Below are 17,925 nucleotides of genomic sequence, written 5' to 3'. Positions count from 1 at the left end.
TTTTAATTATATTCTGCCTCTTCCTTGGAAAACCCAAAGTGGCTTGCATGACTCTATCCAATGACCTTCCATGGTAAACGAACACTGTTTCAGTAATACACGACTCCAAGAAGAGCCCCAAAATGCAGACAGCTCTGTTGTTACATTATTATATACATATGTATAAATATGGACATGTACATGCATACACACATACAGTGGTACCTCTACTTACGAGTAACTCTACTTACGAATGTTTCTACTTACGAATAGAGCTCTGTCCGCCATCTTGGATGCGGTTTAGATAGGATTTTTTCTACTTACGAATTTTTAGATAGGGTTGCTTCTACTTACGAATTTTTTCTCCCAATGCATTCCTATGGGATTCGACTTACATTTTTTTTCGACTTACAAATGTGCGTTCGGAACGCATTAAATTCGTAAGTAGAGGTACCACTGTATAAAAGATCGTCAGTAGAGGGCATTATATGAGGCTGCCCTTGGGCTTCTTTTGGAAGTTGCAGCTGATGCAGAATGCGTCGGCCAGACTGCTGATGGAGGCACACAGCCGACGACATGTGACTCCATTGTTAAAACATTTGTACTGGCTGCCCATCTACTACTGAGCCAGATTCAAGGTCCTCGTATTAACATACAAAGCCCTGAACAACTTAGAGCCAAGTACCTTAGGGACTGGCTGATCACTTACTGTATACATATTCCAGCTTGATCACTGAGATCATCTGCAAAAGCAGCGCTGGTTGTTCCTTGAGTTGGTGAGGCTCGCTTGACATCTGCATGAAACTGAACCTTTAGTCTAATTGGCCCAGCCCTGTGGGATGCTCTTCCAAGAGAAATTCAGCAGGTGTCATCTTATTAACCTTTAAATGCTTTTCTTTGCTGCCAGGTTTATATGGACCATTATGAAAAACTTTTTTCCCCTCGTAGTAGTTAGCATCTACTCCATTTTAACTTTTTATGTGGATGAATTTGTTGTAAACCACTGTGGTATTTCTTATGGAATTGCAATATACAAATTATAATAATAATAAATAAATAAAACTCAGCTTAACAGGCTCAAGATGAATGCAATCATATGCAGTTTCCTGGGAGTAAGCTTCACTGAACTCAGAGGGCTTACTTATGACAGTATAGGTTAAAACACCCTTTGCTTTAGCAAAAGACCTTCAGCCAGCTGAAATGTAGTCTTCAACTCTTGATGAGAAATGGAACACAATTTTGCAAAGAAGTGTCATATTTAAGCCAGAGCTTTCCAAACTTTTCATGTTGGTGACACACTTTTTAGATATGCATCATTTCATGACACAGTAATTCAGTTTTACTAGCAAACCACAGGTTAAACTAACCCCTTTCCAGCCCCGGAAGGAGCACAGGGAGCGTTCTTATGACATACCTACACACAGCAGCCGACACACTAATGTGTCGTGACACACAGTTTGGAAAGCTCTGATTTAAGCTGATACAAAGGAAAAGAAAGTATCCAACTTCTGCTTGATCATTTCCCTCATTCTGACTTCTTCTGTGCTAACCCTCCACAAATAAACATGAAAGCTTCATTATCACTTGCCACAGGAGGAGGATCTGTCAATTGCCCAGCATTTTATCAGACAATGTAATCACTTCCATTCTGAGAAAGTCCTGGAGCAGCATTCCTTTGTGCTAGCTCCTGCTACACCGCCGACCAGGACCAGTGGAAGCCCCAGAGCCCCAAGAGGAACTCTCAGTCCAGGAAGATGACCCAATTCAAAGATCCTGGAGAAATGGGGTATCTATTGTGCCCTAACTGGACTCATTCCGCCCACTCTGGACCCCCTGATTCAGGACATCAAGAACAGGTTCCCAGGACATCAACAGCAGAGGTAGCAAACAACTGGAGCTGATGCTCAGACTAAAACAAACATTTGGCAGCATATAGCATCACATTTGAGAGCCCAACATCAAACCTAATAAAATGGGTCTTTTCTCCCTCCGGAGCACCACCACCTTAGAGTTCAGGTAAGAGGACGGCTCTGTTTTGTTTTGTTTTGTTTTGTTTCTTAAGACCTTCTTGCAATCATGGCACCTCGGAGAAGAGGCTCCTTTCTATGGTAATAAGAGGGTTTCCCTCTCCCTCTTTCCCCACCCCATCACAGTGCTATGGTGAGGAAGAAACCACCACTAGCCCAGCACTCTGCTGATTGACAGAAGTGTATTAATGTGTGTGTTAGTGTGTGTGTGTGTGTGTGTGTGTGTGTGTGCCTGCCTGCCTGCCTGCCTGCCTGCCTGCCTGCCTGCCTGCCTGCCTATTTGTGTGTTGTATGTGTGCATGCATGCTGCGGGCTTGCAGAGTGTGAATGTGGGTTTCTGTGTGCACACAAGGCATGTGGTCCTTGGTGGGATAGCCAACTCTCAGCTCTTGAAAAATATTAGCCACCCCTGCCCTAGAGGGTCCTTGAGAAGTGAGCATTCTGCTGCCACCACCTCGCCCTTCCTCAAGTCATAGACCATTACCTTAAGTAAATCTGAATAGACTTTGGGGGGCCCCCACCCCAATGATTCCCTGGAGATCAGAGCATAAGAATGAAAGAAGAGCCCTAATGGATCAAACCAAACACACATCTGGTCTAACACCTTGTTTTCACACTGGCATATGAGATGACTCCAGGATATGCACAATGGGAACATGAGCACAGCAGCCCCGTCTCCGCCTACAATTCCCAGCACCTGGCATTCAGAGGCATGCTTGGGGAAAAGGTCCCATTTGGGGCTTGGGGCTCACAAAGTTCCCAACTGCTTCTTTTCTTGCCCCAGGTTCTATGGAGTTTGGGGGCAAGGAAAAGGGGGAGATCTTGGATTGCAGGACAACGGCAGCCCTACTTTGGAATGCTTTTGCAAGCATCCTACTGCTAGCAAAATCCCTTGAGGAGACGTGGGCTGGGCCTTGAGTTTCATTTATTTCAATTGTGAATCACTTCTGAAACATTTCAAAGCAATTTAACAATAAAAAACTACATATGATAGCAATTGCAACCTCAATGGAAAACGGATTTATAATTAATTTTGTGATTGCAGGATTCTTTATTTTGCTTTTGCCTTTAAGAGATGAACGTGTCCTAAACCAGCAAGCCAAAGCTGTCCTACTGAAAGAAGGGTAGGATATACATATTTTTTAAATAAACGGGTCAGTGGCATTCGTGAGATACTTCATAATTAGAGTCTGCAAAGTCTTTTTGAAAGGAAAAGCAGAGAACATGAAACCCTGTTGGCATCTTGGACTATGATCTGGGACAGTTCATGGGAACACCAGAACCTTTGCCACCTCTAATCAAATACTCAAACTTTGCTTTCATGTCCCCCATTGGCCTACTAAACAGACACTAAAGGATGTGCTCAAATATCTGACGATAAACTTATTTTGAAGAATCAAGAACCTTGTTCCCTGGTTGTTGTTGTTGTTTAACATTCCTGGGGATGGATAGTTGCATATGCAAATTTTAGACAGATTAGGCTGTTAAGTAAAATCCACTCTGTCAGTCTCTTCTATATGTCCCCTGCCAGCAAACAGAAGGACAATGTGGATTTAAAGCCCTTTTGAAAGCCACACAAAATTTTCTTTTAAACAGGATGGCAAACCGCCATTTCTAACCATCGCACCCGGCCTTTATCTTGAATGACAACCATGCAAGTCCTGTTCTGCCACCACAACACACAATTTCAAGTGTTGATGGCTACGTGTTTTCAGCAAAAATGTCACGTTTAAAGGAAACATTTCTCCAGACTCGTTTTGTGTGTGTGTGTGTGTGTAAAGTGGAAATAGTTTTCTGAGTGGAAAATCATGAAAAGACTTCACAAGAATAATTGCATGCCCACATGCACAAAAGCACACAGGATTATTAAATCTAACAAAATGGGTCTAAATGGAAGTGGAATTGAATGTGAAAGTGTAAGGAGTGCTATGAGGTGGTCTGTTTACATACACATTTGCAAAATCCCTTTTTCACCCTGCTGTTCAGTTATTTTGCACAGTGAATGCAAGGGTTTGGACTAGCCTACTAAAGGTGAAACCCCCAAAGGGAATTGCTACAATAGGGTTTCGCTTTTGGTTCTTGGAAATCCAGCTGCCCCTGAAGCTCCAGCCTTGTGTCAGTTCTACTGACAATGTGCTCAGCTATGTCTTGTTTAAAGCAAAAGGACAAGGCATGAACAGCAAGTTCTTGGAGGTAGGAGAAAGGAATAGGGGCGCAAAGCAGTTTTCCTTCATCCCTCTTCTTCCCACCCCCAAACAAACCACAAGATTGGATATCTGCAAACATTGGGCCACTGTGCAGACCTCCCAAATGTTATTTTGTGAACTGTGCCAAATCAGCCTATTGTAACTTTGCAGAATGTAGTGGATTATACTGATTAGCAAACGCAGCAGTAAAGTGTTCTGGGGAAATAGGAACTACAGTCCAATACTTCAAATAGTTATAAAAAAAAGATAGGATTTTGTTCTTGTTGTTTTAAAGTTGAACTTGACAAGCAGAGGAATGGGTAAATCATCAGCCGATTACTGATACATACCATTTTTGCCTGTGTTTACTCATAAGCAGCAGTGGGGGGAGATAGTTTGGGCCCATCTTTTAATGTGAACCTACCAAATTCAATGGGAATGAATCTATACATGAACCAAAATGGGAGTCCGCCTCTGAAATTAGTACTTCTATGAATTGTGTGATACATGTCTCTGACACATTAACATGTACAAAAGTACAAGTATTGTTGTCACTATTATTATTGCTATTATCCTGCCTTTTCCCCATACTAGAACTCAAGGCAGCTTAATAAAATACAGAAACACAGATAAAATACAATAAGCTAAAAACATATCAAATGTAATAGTGTAAATGTAATTAAACTGTAATAGAATTAAAACATTGTAAGAATGGAATTATAAAAATGCAGATAATAAAAACAGCACAGCACGTTTGTGAGCCATTTACTTTAAAAACAGCCACTCCCCAAAGCCTAAAACAATATTCAACTTCTGGTAGAAGGAAAACAAGGAGGGAGCCAGTCTAGCTTCTCTGGGGAGTTCCAAAGTCTGGGAGCAGCCACCAAGAAGGCCCTCTCCTGTGTCCTAATCAAGGGTACCTATGTGGGTGGTGGGGCTGAGAGAAAGGCCTCCTCCAAAAATCCCAGAGCCTGGGCAGGTTTGTACGGGAGAATATAATCCTTCTCACAGCCTCAGTCTAAACTAGGCATCCCCAAACTTCGGCCCTCCAGATGTTTTGGACTACAATTCCCATCTTCCCCAACCCCTAGTCCTGTTAGCTAGGGATCATGGGAGTTGTAGGCCAAAACATCTGGAGGGCCGCAGTTTGGGGATGCCTGGTCTAAACTATATGCTGAAAGTATTCTGAAAAATGCATGCAATGCATTAGTCAGGGAAATGTGCTTGCAAAAACATGTATGTGAGAAAAATTTCACATAAAAGAATGCATATTAGGAAATGAAATCTACACTAAAATGCTGGTGAATTTTCATGAGAGCTATAACAGCAGCAGCAGCAGCAAACTGGTTAAGAAATGAAGAGAACTAAAGACTGGAAAAAACTGAGCAAGTGAGAAAACCAGAAACTGGCAGATTCACACATCCAAACTAACAAGCCTGTTTCGTTCCATTTTTGCATTTATCTGTGAATCCACAGAAACCTTCACATTTAAATGCTATTTGTAAACATATTTTCTCTCAACACATACATGTTTCTGTATGTATTTTTATAGCTTTTAGAGCCAAGAACTGTGTCAGAACATTTGGGAAGTTCAAAAGCCAAGACACAATTCTGTTCTGATCCATGCATTCATCCAAGGAGTGCGGATCAAGTCAGTTCATATCAGAACTGACGAAGATGAGATTCCTCAGCCGTCACTAAACAAGCAAGCTTTTATTAAGGCTCAAAGACATGGCATCGTATGTAGGGAGATGCAAACATTTCAACGTTTGGAGGGTTCCCCCCACCGAAAGGAAGTTTCCTACAAAGAAGCTTGTTTTAAAACGAGATCACAAAGAGGGAGTGGAAGAACTCTAGGAAGGCTAAAGCCGTCTTAGAAACCGTAAACAAAGAAGAGTTCTATCAGGAAGAAATACTTCAAGAATCCCATGGAAACAAGCCAATTGATAGTTTATGAATTGGCTCCTTTAACCTACATTCTGTAGGGCGGTCCAGCAGGCCTCTGCAATAACATGTTCTCGAGTTCTCCGATTCATAATAGTCAGCTTAACCTTTTCTCACTATGCTAATAGCCCAAATTAAGAGGAGCAAATTTGAATGCCTTTGTCTCAAGATGAACTCACACAATGTCACACATGAGTTGCTCCACTTTGGTTTCATGGGATTTAAAATTCATTTTACCCGAATCCAATTTGCTTGCTCTTGCTCAGTTCTCAGAGTGAGCAGGGTCTAAGAGGGCTTGATCTGAACCCCCTCCCCTTCCAATTTAGCCCATTTGGCATTCAGAAACAGGGGCCTGTAGGCTCAAGGGGGGGGCAGAAAGCAGGGGAATGTTATTATGCCTCTAGGTAACAAACAGTGACAGTAGGTTGATTATAATCAAGGATATAGTAACCACCTTGCTGAATCAGACCTTGGTGCTCTTGGAAAGCTCACAAATGTGGCACGGTGGGGAAACCCACAGCCTGACATTTGTCCCTTCCATGTGATAGCAGTAGCTGGTGGAGAGCGGCCATGCTGTGTGGACACAGAAGTATGCATGCTGCATTTGGCTCTGCTGGTGCACCCACACAGCACCAGCATGCCTGCCACCTCCCCCATCTCCATCCTACTTTGTTGTTGTTGACACCAGACATTCCTGTCTTCCACTGCCTCCCACAGTTTGGTCAAACTCATGTTGGTAGCTTCACACTGTCCAACCATCTCGTCCTCTGTTGCCCCTTGTCCTTGTGCCCTCAGTCTTTCCCAACATCAGGGTCTTTTCCAGGGAGTCTTCTCTTCTCATGAGGTGGCCAAAGTATTGGAGCCTCAGCTTCACGATCTGTCCTTCCAATGAGCACTCAAGGCTGATTTCCTTCAGAATGGATAGGTTTGATCTTCTAGCAGTCCATGGGTCTCTCAAGAGTCTCCTCCAGCACCATAATTCTAAAGCATCTAGTCTTCGGCGATCAGCCTTCTTTATGGTCCAGCTCTCACTTCCATACATCACTACTGGGAAAACCATAGCTTTAACTATACGGACCTTTGTCAGCAAGGTGATGTCTCTGCTTTTTAAGATGCTGTCTAGGTTTGTCATTGCTTTTCTCCCAAGAGGCAGGCGTCTTTTAATTTCGTGACTGCTGTCACCATCTGCAGTGATCATGGAGCCCAAGAAAGTAAAATCCATCCTACTAAATAGCACCAATTCTGCTGGTGGGAGGTCAGGTGCATAGCGGCTCCCCAACCTGGCAGCTGCTACCATCCCATAGTCAGAGATATGCTGCTTCTGAATCTGAAGCTTCCATTTAGCATGAGACCAGCAAAGGCAGGTTTAGGGCAGCACGACTGGTTCCCCTGCACAGGACGCTGAGCTGAGGGGGTGCCTTCCTGCCTCTTTCCCAAAGCCTTCTTAGCACATGCCTGGCTTTGGGAAGGAGATGGGGTGGGCTCTAGGACCTTGCCAGAGCCCCCATGCCTCCTTTCCCATGCCCAACACCTCACTTTGGGAAGGTGGCATGAGGGCTGGGTTGTCAAATTGCCATGGTCTTTTCCTGAGACTAGTAGAGGCTAATAGACCATGGATATGTATCACAAGTAGGGATGGGGGGAGAAAATTTATTCAATTTGCATTTAAAGCCATGCCTATCAAATCCACACTTTCTTGAAACAATCTGAGATCCGAAACATAGCCATCCTGCTACACCTGCACTGATCCAAGCATTGTGATGAAGTTCTTGAACCACGCAGTGTTGACAAAAAATACACAAATTGGGTGAGATTCCAGGGATTATACCTGAGACTTTCTGTGTGCAAAGCAGGTGCTCTACCCCTGAGCCTACATCCCTTCTCCCAAACTCATTATTTGACTGCCAGTTCCTATTTAGCCAAAATGGCACCACTGATGCACTAATGGGACCTATACAGCAGATGACCCCAAAGGTTTGTAGAAGCTCACAAAATCTTTAGGAGGGAAGTATCTGAAGGGGGAAGGGGAAGCCAGCAACAGTTCAATGAGGACTGAGCATGCTCAGTGGTCCTGTAAAGTTGGCTGAGTGTTGGAGGGGCAGGGAAAATGGGAGGTATGGAGGGAGGGTGTAATGGAGTATCCTGATAGAAGCCAAGACTGGTTGGTGGGAACCCTGAATAGGAGCACTCAATACTGTTGCAAGGCCTACTTATTTGGATCGATTTCTGAAGTTGTTGTAAAAATGAGCAGGGCCAGATTTAGGTTTGCATTATACCCAGGGCCAGATTTAGGTTTGATGAAATACTAGTAGGTTACTGAACGTAATGGGGCCCTTTATATGTCCAGCTGTCCATTGTCAACAACAAATTGGCGCCAATTTTTTTGTTGAATATATGCTATATGGTAATTTATGGACCTAATAGGTATCTAAAGCCATTTGCACATGCAGAATGTAGGCACCCTATATACAGAAATGAGCAAACCAGTGATATTTTAGTGAGCAGGCTAGCAGGCGGGGCCCGTTACTTACATCATAGGAGCCTACACTACACTACACTACACAAAACAAAACAAAACACTGTTGCTGTGTGTAGGTTTTATTTTATTTGTTTTTTATCTTATATTTTGGAAATGTACATCCAGGTTTTTTTCCTTTAATTTTTTTTGGGGGTGGGGTGGGCAAGAGAGTGGGGCCCTAAGCTATAGCTTGTTTAGCTTATACTGTATGTAAACCTGGCTCTGATTATACCTCCCTGTTCACTTTTTGTTGTGGTTCTTCAACCACAGATACATTTCCCCATTATATGTTTAGCTGCAGTTGTCTTGGATATCTGACAAACGCTTCTTCTTTCCTTTCCTTTTACATTTCTGCCCTAGCAATTACACAATGATTTTATTGTGAATGCTCACAATTATTTATGATAATGTGAACAACCCTATTTACGTGGGTACACATTCAGCGGCTACCAGGAAGATATCTAAAATACTTACATTTTTTAAATAATTGAATTAACAATCTGTCCCTTTCTTTATTCCCAGCCTGTAGGAGAAATCCCTTTAAAGTCTTTTCATTTCTTTGTTGGGAAAAGCAAGTGTCTGCATAAAAGAAATACTGAAGGAATGCTCAACCCACAGATGAAGCTCACTTACACTCAGCTAATCGTCAGTTTTCTCGTCATACTTCTCTCTTGTGGGAGTCAAGCTGTAGTCTTGGTCCAGATTCCAAACAATTTCTCAGGATGCTTAACCCCCTCGCTATTGATGGCAGCTGTGATAATAAAAACAAAAAGGAGTCTTGTGGCACCTTGAAGGCTAACGGATTTACAAATATGACCTACAACAAAAAGCTGCAATGTTGATTGTTCCTCTTCAGGAGTCTGGGAAGACAGTGATGCCCTTTTTCAGAATACTGCACTCTATTCTCCCCCATTATTTGTCTCCCCCACCCAACTGTCAAATGACATTCCATACCCACTGAACATGCTCAGTCCTCACCAAGTTTTTTTTGCTGCCCCCCCAATTTGGGCGCCCCTCCTGCTATTCTTATTTTTTTGTACCTATAGTATGTAAACTTTGGGGTTCTCATAAGCCTGTTGATACCTCTGCCTTGTGCATTTTGTGTTCTATGTTTTGCTACAGGAAGATCAACACTTAGGAGAATGAGCTCACTATACATATATAAGATTGTAGTGTAAGCATGCATAGACTGGAGCCTACTGAAACAGGTGCATAAAGTATTACGCAAGTTAGCAGGCCAAGGCACTTAGATATGAGATTATTTTTCCCTCCTCCTCTTTTGCATAAATTTCATCTTCCATTCCAACCTGCAGATCTAACCTCAAATGGGATTTCAGCTGCAAAAATGGGATCGCTAATATCCGCAACCTGTGGCTCAACACCTACCATGGTTAGTGAAATGTCAGCATAGACATAAAGCTAACCTGGAATAACTCAGAAAATGGGTATCATTCATATCCAAGAAAAGAGGAAGTTGAGCAGTCCACAAGCCATTTCCTGTCCTTCAACCATGCAAAGACTGGAGTACTGCTGGAGTAAACTCGTCAGTCAGTGGAGCATGAGACTCTTAATCTCAATGTTGTGGGTTCGAGCCCCACATTGGGCAAAAGATCCTTGCATTGCAGGGGGTTGGACTAGATGATCCTCGTGGTCCTTCCCAACTCTACAATTCTATCATTCCATGATTCTTAGAAAAAGCTAACTATTTCCCATAACACAAAATAAAAAGTCTGGTGATACCAAAGCCAGTTTTTCGTGTCCTGCCACGTGTTGTCATGTGGAATGTGACAGGGTGTGTGATCCTTCCCACAACCACACTGGTGAGCCTCGACCACCCCTAGTCACCCACTGCCCTCCCTCCAAGCTTTCTTCCAACTTATCTTGCTTTCTGCTTCAGTGGAATAGGAAAAGACCCCTCTCCCTGCTTCTCTAACACCTGGAACACAGCTGCAGGTGTGCACACAGACATCAGGACCATAGGGATTTGTTTCCAAATCTATATTCTAAATCCACACTCTTGGTGCTTGGACCACAGCATGCCATGCACTGAAGAAGGGAGGGAAGAAGAAAGATCTCCCCATGGCCAGCACGTGGGCGAGATAGAGAGAGGGTGGAAGTTTTTCTCTGTCTTGCAAAAACATCTGAGCTGAAGAACTTTTGGGCCCATAATGTTCACCTTGTATTTGATTTGAGAATTACGAACCATTTCAATTCATTATCTCCAAGTCTGGGTATATTAACCTGATCAACCACTGGTAGCTAGACTGGGCTGCTTTACATCTGTGCCAGTCTCTATGTCACAGCTTACCTTCCAAGTCCTGGACTGCAGAATCCGGGACTGGCAGCCGTGTGACACTGGAAGTTGCATCGACATAACTTCCGGTGTCGCTTTGCCCTTCTATGGGCACAAAAAAATGGTCGCCGCCGGCTTCGAAAGTCGCTTGTACGCATGTCAGGAAGTGCATCGACGCAACTTTCGGTGTCGCTCCGCCCATCTATGGGCACCAAAAATGGCCGCCGCCGACAGAGAAAAACGGGAGACGAAGTGATACGGGGGACCACCGGGAAAAGGTAAGTAAAATCAGGGTTTTCCCGGAAAAAACGGGGTACTTGGCAGCTATGTGTCACAGCAACCTCTTTGATCTCTTGCACATATTTTGGCGCATTAGTGACATGAGCTTCTTTAGCTGCCAGCTTACATGCCACATAGCTTATGGGAACATGAAGTTCCTGAGACCTCCTGGCAGCCCCAACATGGCACACAAATTTGTCCTTGCCCCTTCTGTGTTTCCATCAAATCCTCGGCTTCCTTGCAACTACACTGGCGGAGGATGTCCTGGAAATATGTTATCAAAATAAACCAACATCACATCCCATGCCGGTATTTTTCCTGCTTGTTCTTTGCATTTCCAGATGAATGGTTTTTCAGAGCACAGCCAAGGAAGACGCCAGATTTTCCACCTGACCAACTCAATACAGACTTAATATCTCAATGGACTCCAGGCATACCTGTATATCATTTTAAGCTGAAATGTACTGCAACCCATCATGCTCTTTAGAACTCTCATCTCCGCTTTTTTGCCTTTCATTTTCCCCCAGTGAATTCTTATAAAACAGATGTTGCTATGCACGCAATAACCTAGTGTTTTCCCCCGCATAACCCTTTCCTCACCAATCTATTTTTCTGTTTTTAAAATTAAAACATCTTACTTGCCCACTGTTCTTACTCACCAGAGACAACACCTATTTCCTGGTCCCTGACCATGGAAAATCAGGCCCCTTAGTTTTGCATGTGTGTTCATTAATTAAAATATTGTCAGTGTTAGTTGCTAGTGCTGTCATTCTTCAAGGGTAGGAATGGAAGTGTGGGATCAGCCCAGCTGGGCCATCCAGTCCTGTTTGATGGATAAAAGCCACAACTAGAACTTCCACAACCAATGGTGGCTGATGCCCACTGGACTGGCAGAAGGCAGGGAGCTCAACAGTAGGTGGAGCCTCAGCCAATGATGGGCGGAGCCAACCAATTCTACCTTTGCTCCTATCCTCCTCTCTGCTCATTTCTATAATGGCAGCGCAAAGATTAAAGAAGAGGAAGATGGCAGGCAATGCCACCCCTTGAACTGGTTGTAAATAAAAGACCATATTTTCCACTGTCCTCCTTTGAATATTTCTATCCTTCTTAAGGTGTGAGAGAATAAAAATATCAGCGGCTACTAGGCATGATGTCCATATCCTTCTTAAGGTGTGATAGGAGAATAAAAATATCAGTGGCTACTAGGCATGATGTCTAAGTTCTACCTCCACTGAATACCAGCTGCAAGTGGGGAATCACAAGTGTTGCACTCGTCATGTCCTGTTTGCAGGCTTTCCATAGGCACCTGGTAGGGCACTGCGAGAACAGGATGCTGAACCAGATGGGCCACTGGCCTGATCAAGCAGGCTCTTCTTAAGTTCTTAGGTTATCCCTCCAAGTTATCCCCACTCCCCCACTTTGCGTGAGGGATTAGAACACCTAGATAGGGCTCCACTTGACCTTTAAAGTACTACTGGACTCATTCAGTAGTACTTTATCTACTGTTTAGGATCCAACCCACTCCTGTGATGTGGGGACTAACAGGTGGATAACGAAAGTGGATCCTACAAGCCCTTATGGTTGCAAAGGGTTGGAAGGATACTCCAAGGTTGGAAGGATAAACACCTACCATCCGTTGCTCAGTGGTCTGAAAACATCTTCCTGTCCTTCTCCTTTGATGGTGTTTCCTGCCTGGCAGGGGGTTGGACTGGATGGCCCTTGTGGTCTCTTCCAACTCTATGATTCTACGATTCTCTACATTTGAACATATAGCTCATAATCAACAATCTCAATATCTATTGGAAGATGTGGACTACTTAATATATATTCAATTTGGGATCAATGGATTATACTTATTGCTGATGTGAGTTGACATTGTTTCTATCTATCATCTATCTATCTATCTATCTATCTATCTATCTATCTATCTATCTATCTATCATCTATTGTCTATCTGTATTATACACCTATATTCACACACACACACACACACACACACACACACACACACACACACACAAATCTGGATTCAAACTAACTGCAAAAATTAAATCCTTTGGGTTTCATTGTCACCCACCAGCTCCTTATTAACTCACCCGATATATCCTTCACCCACTCTCTTCCATTTCGAGTTGTGCTCTCCAAAATTACTATTTTGTTAACATGCTGTTACATATCAGGCCACATTTTGCTCTTTCCTCTTTGCCATTCATGCGTCATTGCCAATCATCATTCCTCTCAATACCATACTAAAAACACACACCCAACTCTGTAGGATACAAGATATAGTGTGTTAAAAGCAGGCCATTATGATTTATTGTAGCAATAACACACCTTTTAATAATACAATTAGAGACATATTTCCTTAATGCCTTGGGATAACAGGATTTAGCCTCTTTTTAGTGAGCAAATGCTGTGTCTATTTGAAAAGTAGGGTGTGCAATTCGGCACCTAATAGATTCATATGGCTTTTCAGTAGCACTCAGGTGGGAAATGCAAATTTCTAATAATATATATTACCAATCGTTTTCTAGGAAAAACAGGCCACCTAAAACCCCTAATCTCCCAACCCTGATTTTCAAGCTCAATTCTTCTCTTATAGCTCTTCAAAGCTACAGTTAAAACGTAAGTGGGGGAAAAATATCTTCAGCCCATTATAAACAACAATAAAAGGCCACAGCACAGAGCAAGTTGATAGCAGTATATCACTCTCGGGACTCTGCTTTTGAACATAAACAACTCAAAACATTCTCATTGTAGGCAGAGCCCCTAGAGGGACTTGGAATTTGCTATTTGCGGTGACTATCCATTTTCCTATATATTTTAAAATGATGAAATTTACACCACACAGAGATCTCTCCCCCCCGTCCCCCCCTTCTTATTTCCGGAGGAGATGTTCAATGTCTTAGGGCAGCAACCACCATCGCTTTTAGTGGCATATATTGCTAAATCTTTTGGCTCCAACTTAGGAATTTACTGTCCTCTGTTTACTTGTGCGAAGCCACTGTTCCCCCATGAATATCCAGATGCATGGCTCACGCTACTCTGTGCTTCCAGAAACAAGTGCAATATAGTTGAGAAACACAGTGCTACAGCACATCAAAGCACATTGCAGCCACATGCTTACACCAGAAGAGAACCCACAGATGTCCCCACTAGGCAGCAGCAATTAAAGATAAGAATGTAGCAAAACATTTGCTCCCTTGGCTGCATAGAACCTCTTGAAACCTTCAAAATACGAGGTGCAAAAGGTGGCCTGCAATTCCAATGGAAAAATGGGGGTGGGGGACACACAGCAGAAGCCATTCGACTTCCGAGGCACATTCGAAAATGGAAGCATTTACTTCCAGGTTTTCGGCATTCGAAAACCCGAAACGTTCAGCTTCTGAGACGTTCGAAAACCAAGGTACCACTGTACATTTAAAGTACACCCCTCCCCCCCAAAAAAAATCATGGGAACTGTAGTCTGTTCTTGGAAGGGAGCTGGGAATTGTAGCTGTGTGGGGTGAACTACAGTTCCCAGGATTCTTGGGAGTGGGGAATGAGCTTTAAATACACGGTGTGTACACAATTCAACGCTAAACGGTGATCAGTTTAGCGGGCTGAGATTAGCACATCCGAGAACAGAAACCCACCAAATGCGATTCAACTGCCTTACCCAGAAACACATACATGTAATTAAGTCACCAGCCCTGTGTTTGTATGGTGAAAGGCAGTTTAAACATACACATAGTAAATGAACCTTTGCGCCAAGCGTGGGAAGCATGCACTGACAGGACTGCAACTGTGGTGGTCTCAGAAGTTCTCGAGGCAACGGTGACATTTCAGAAGTGACATTTGTATCCTCTCCAGCTCAAGCAAGAGTAATGCTGAGGAGCTATAAGACTCTCTCTAAAGAATATGTCTTTGGAGCAAGGCTGGCTCGAGATACTGTACTGCCTGAAGCAGGAGAGCAAATGGCACCTCTCTGCACTTAAGGATGCATAGTAGACTTGAACACAGGGAGAATGGGCTTCTGTCTATGGGAAGGACTGTAGCACAGTCCAGGAGTACTTCCATTGCAGGTCTCCGGTTAAATCCCTGGCATCTCCAGGTAGTTCTGGGAATGCCCCTTGCCTGAAACCCTGCACAGCCACTGCCAGTCAGAGTAGATAATACTGAACTAGATGGATCAATGGTCTGACTCAATAAGAAGGAGGTTGCTATGTTTAAAGGAGCATGTTATCTAAGATCCATACTATTATGCCATCTGCTTTCCTATACTAGCCCTCTTCCCATAAGATCTGGGGTGGGGGAGGCAAACCCAAAGAAATGAATAGGGATATATATAGATATAAAGATGCACACACACACACACACACACACACACACACACACACACACATTTGTATATATGCTATGAATTTATGTGCCCTTTGAACCCTCCACTTTTTTGCTAGATCTACCCATTAACATTCTTGTGCAGCTTGCTTGTTGCTTGCTTGCTTATTTGTTTGTTTCCTTGTTTGATTTATCTTGCTCAGGGCAACCCAAAGTGACTTACAACCAAAGCTTATCTTACTTTATTCCATGTCAGGAGACATGGAGCGGGAATGCTGCTGCTGCTGCCACCAACTGCTGCCTGAGGCAAATGAGTCACTTTGCCTAATGGCAGGGCCAGTCCTGCTGAAGGAAGGGAACTCTAAAGCAAAGATGCACAACCCTCTTTCTGTTCCCCATCCAGGTAAGCAAGAGGCATCATCAGAGTTCAAGGACACATTTCAGCCAGACAAAGCAGGACTAATGCTAATACATCACCTGGTGAAGGGGTGTGTTTTGTGGCCAGGGGAGTGACCTGAGGGCTAGATACATAGGTCTGGAAGGCCACATTTGGCCCCCTGGTTGGAAGTTCCAACCATCACCCCTTTTAAGATTTCAGATGAGCCACTTAAGATCTTCTAGATGAGCTTATACACTCTCAGCTCAACAAAATGTTATCACCTTCCCACTTTTGTTTCTAAGGCTCCATATGTGCTACAAATTTAAAGCAGCAGCATGCCCACTTTAAACAGTCCAGAGTCCCCTCAAAGTCTGGGATGTGCAGTTTGTTAAAATTGAGGAGAGCTGCTAGGAGACCCCTATTTTCCTCACAGAGCTGCCATTCTCTGAGTCATTTAACAATCAATTCCTCTTATCAGGGACCCCTGGTAACTGTAGCTCACGGAGGCGAATAGGGGGTCTCCTAATTCTCCGTACCCATAATGAGATACCCTTCCCAGGATTCTTTGGTGGAAGGCATGGCTGTTTAGAGCGGCATGGCACTGCTTTCAATATATAGTGCAGATGGGACCTATGTCTCAGAGGCCCGAAGAGGTAACAAGTGGCTGAACTGAATAAACAAAAAGGGTACAGACCGCAAGAGGCAGCTGGACCACACATGCACTAACAGAGAAAGAGAGAAAGAGACAGACAGAGAGAGAAGTGAAAGCAAGAGTTCATGGACTCAATACTTCCCCCTCCGACCCATTCATTTTACAGATTCACCTATGCTTCAAAATAATGGATAAAAAGCACCAACAATTCAGGCGGAGGGGGATAAAGAGCTTCAGTATTAAAGAGCCTGACCTATACATAAAAGGACCCTGGGAATATGTCCAAAAAAAGTGGGGGCAGGAAGAAGAACAGCCATTTTAATAATTAACCGAAGTCAGTCGGTCTTCACAGATGAGTGGTTCTTTGCCTGCCAACTAAAACACTCACTCTCTGCTATAGAACTACATGGAACCTTGCCCGATGTAAAGCCACAGCATTTTGCCGAGTGAAAAACTAGGACAGTTTGTTAATGAGTGTAATAACATATCTGGAATGTACATGTTGCTTACACCACGTTAGCTACTTGTTGAAAAGGTTCCCAACTTCAGTGACTAGAGTCCGGCCATACTTCTCACCAGCCATCATTTTGCCTGGCAGTCTTCCCCAATTCAAATTCCACCTTGACACCATATCCCTCAAAGAGCTGATAGTGTCACTGGAGAGAGAGAGGGTGAAATAGTACAGTGGTGCCTCGCTTAACGAATGCCCTGATTAATGAAATTTCCGCTTAACGAAAGGATTTTTCGAGCGGAGCTTGCCTCGCTAGACGAATGCATTTTACGAAAAATTCGTCTAGCAAATCGCGGTTTCCCATAGGAATGCATTGAAATTCAATTAATGTGTTCCTATGGGCAAAAAAAAAAAAATCAAAAAAAAATATCAATGCATTCCTATGGGATTCGCTAGACGAATTTTTCGCTATAAGAAAAGACCCGTGGAACGAATTAATTTCGTCTAGCGAGGCACCACTGTACAATATACATCATACCACTTTCCTCTGAATGAGGCCATAGCCATCTTGTTTAGCAGGGGAGGGGGGCAATTTTGAGCAGTAATTCTGAGCCATGAAAGCTCTGAAAGAGATGTTGGGAATCCCAAACTTAGATCTCCCAGCGTCTCAGTATAGTACAGTCCCCCCCAAAATCAGCTGTAAGCACATTCAAAACAATTCTATTTGCTCTAATGACATATTGTGAAACAGTTCCGCTCAGGTGTACGCAGCAGATTACATACTGGGTCTTTTTCACGAGATCAGATGAACAGCTGCACCAATTTGGATGCCTAATGCTCAGAGTAATTTAACACCAATGAAATAAAAAATTCTAGCATGTCCCAGTTCAATTAACC

At 43.4% G+C, this 17,925-nt stretch overlaps 1 protein-coding gene across 4 annotated transcripts in view; it reads right to left on the bottom strand.

The window, feature by feature from the left end:
• SEMA6D (semaphorin 6D) overlaps positions 1 to 17,925 on the bottom strand; it is a 401,170-nt gene that overhangs the window by 292,100 nt on the left and 91,145 nt on the right. For 2 of the 4 annotated variants that reach the window (XM_088657280.1, XM_088657282.1), the window contains exon 3: positions 9,288 to 9,405. The exons of 1 other annotated variant lie outside the window; for it this stretch is intronic. The gene's annotated coding sequence lies outside the window, so the exon portion shown is untranslated. Of the gene's footprint in view, positions 1 to 9,287; positions 9,422 to 17,925 lie in introns of those variants that run through there. One more of the 4 variants, XM_060282527.2, reaches the window with a different exon arrangement.

This window comes from Zootoca vivipara, chromosome 13, assembly GCF_965207765.1.
Source record: "Zootoca vivipara chromosome 13, rZooViv2.hap1.1, whole genome shotgun sequence".
Taxonomy (NCBI): Eukaryota; Metazoa; Chordata; class Lepidosauria; order Squamata; family Lacertidae; genus Zootoca; species Zootoca vivipara.
This window is presented reverse-complemented; position numbering and strand designations above follow the sequence as displayed.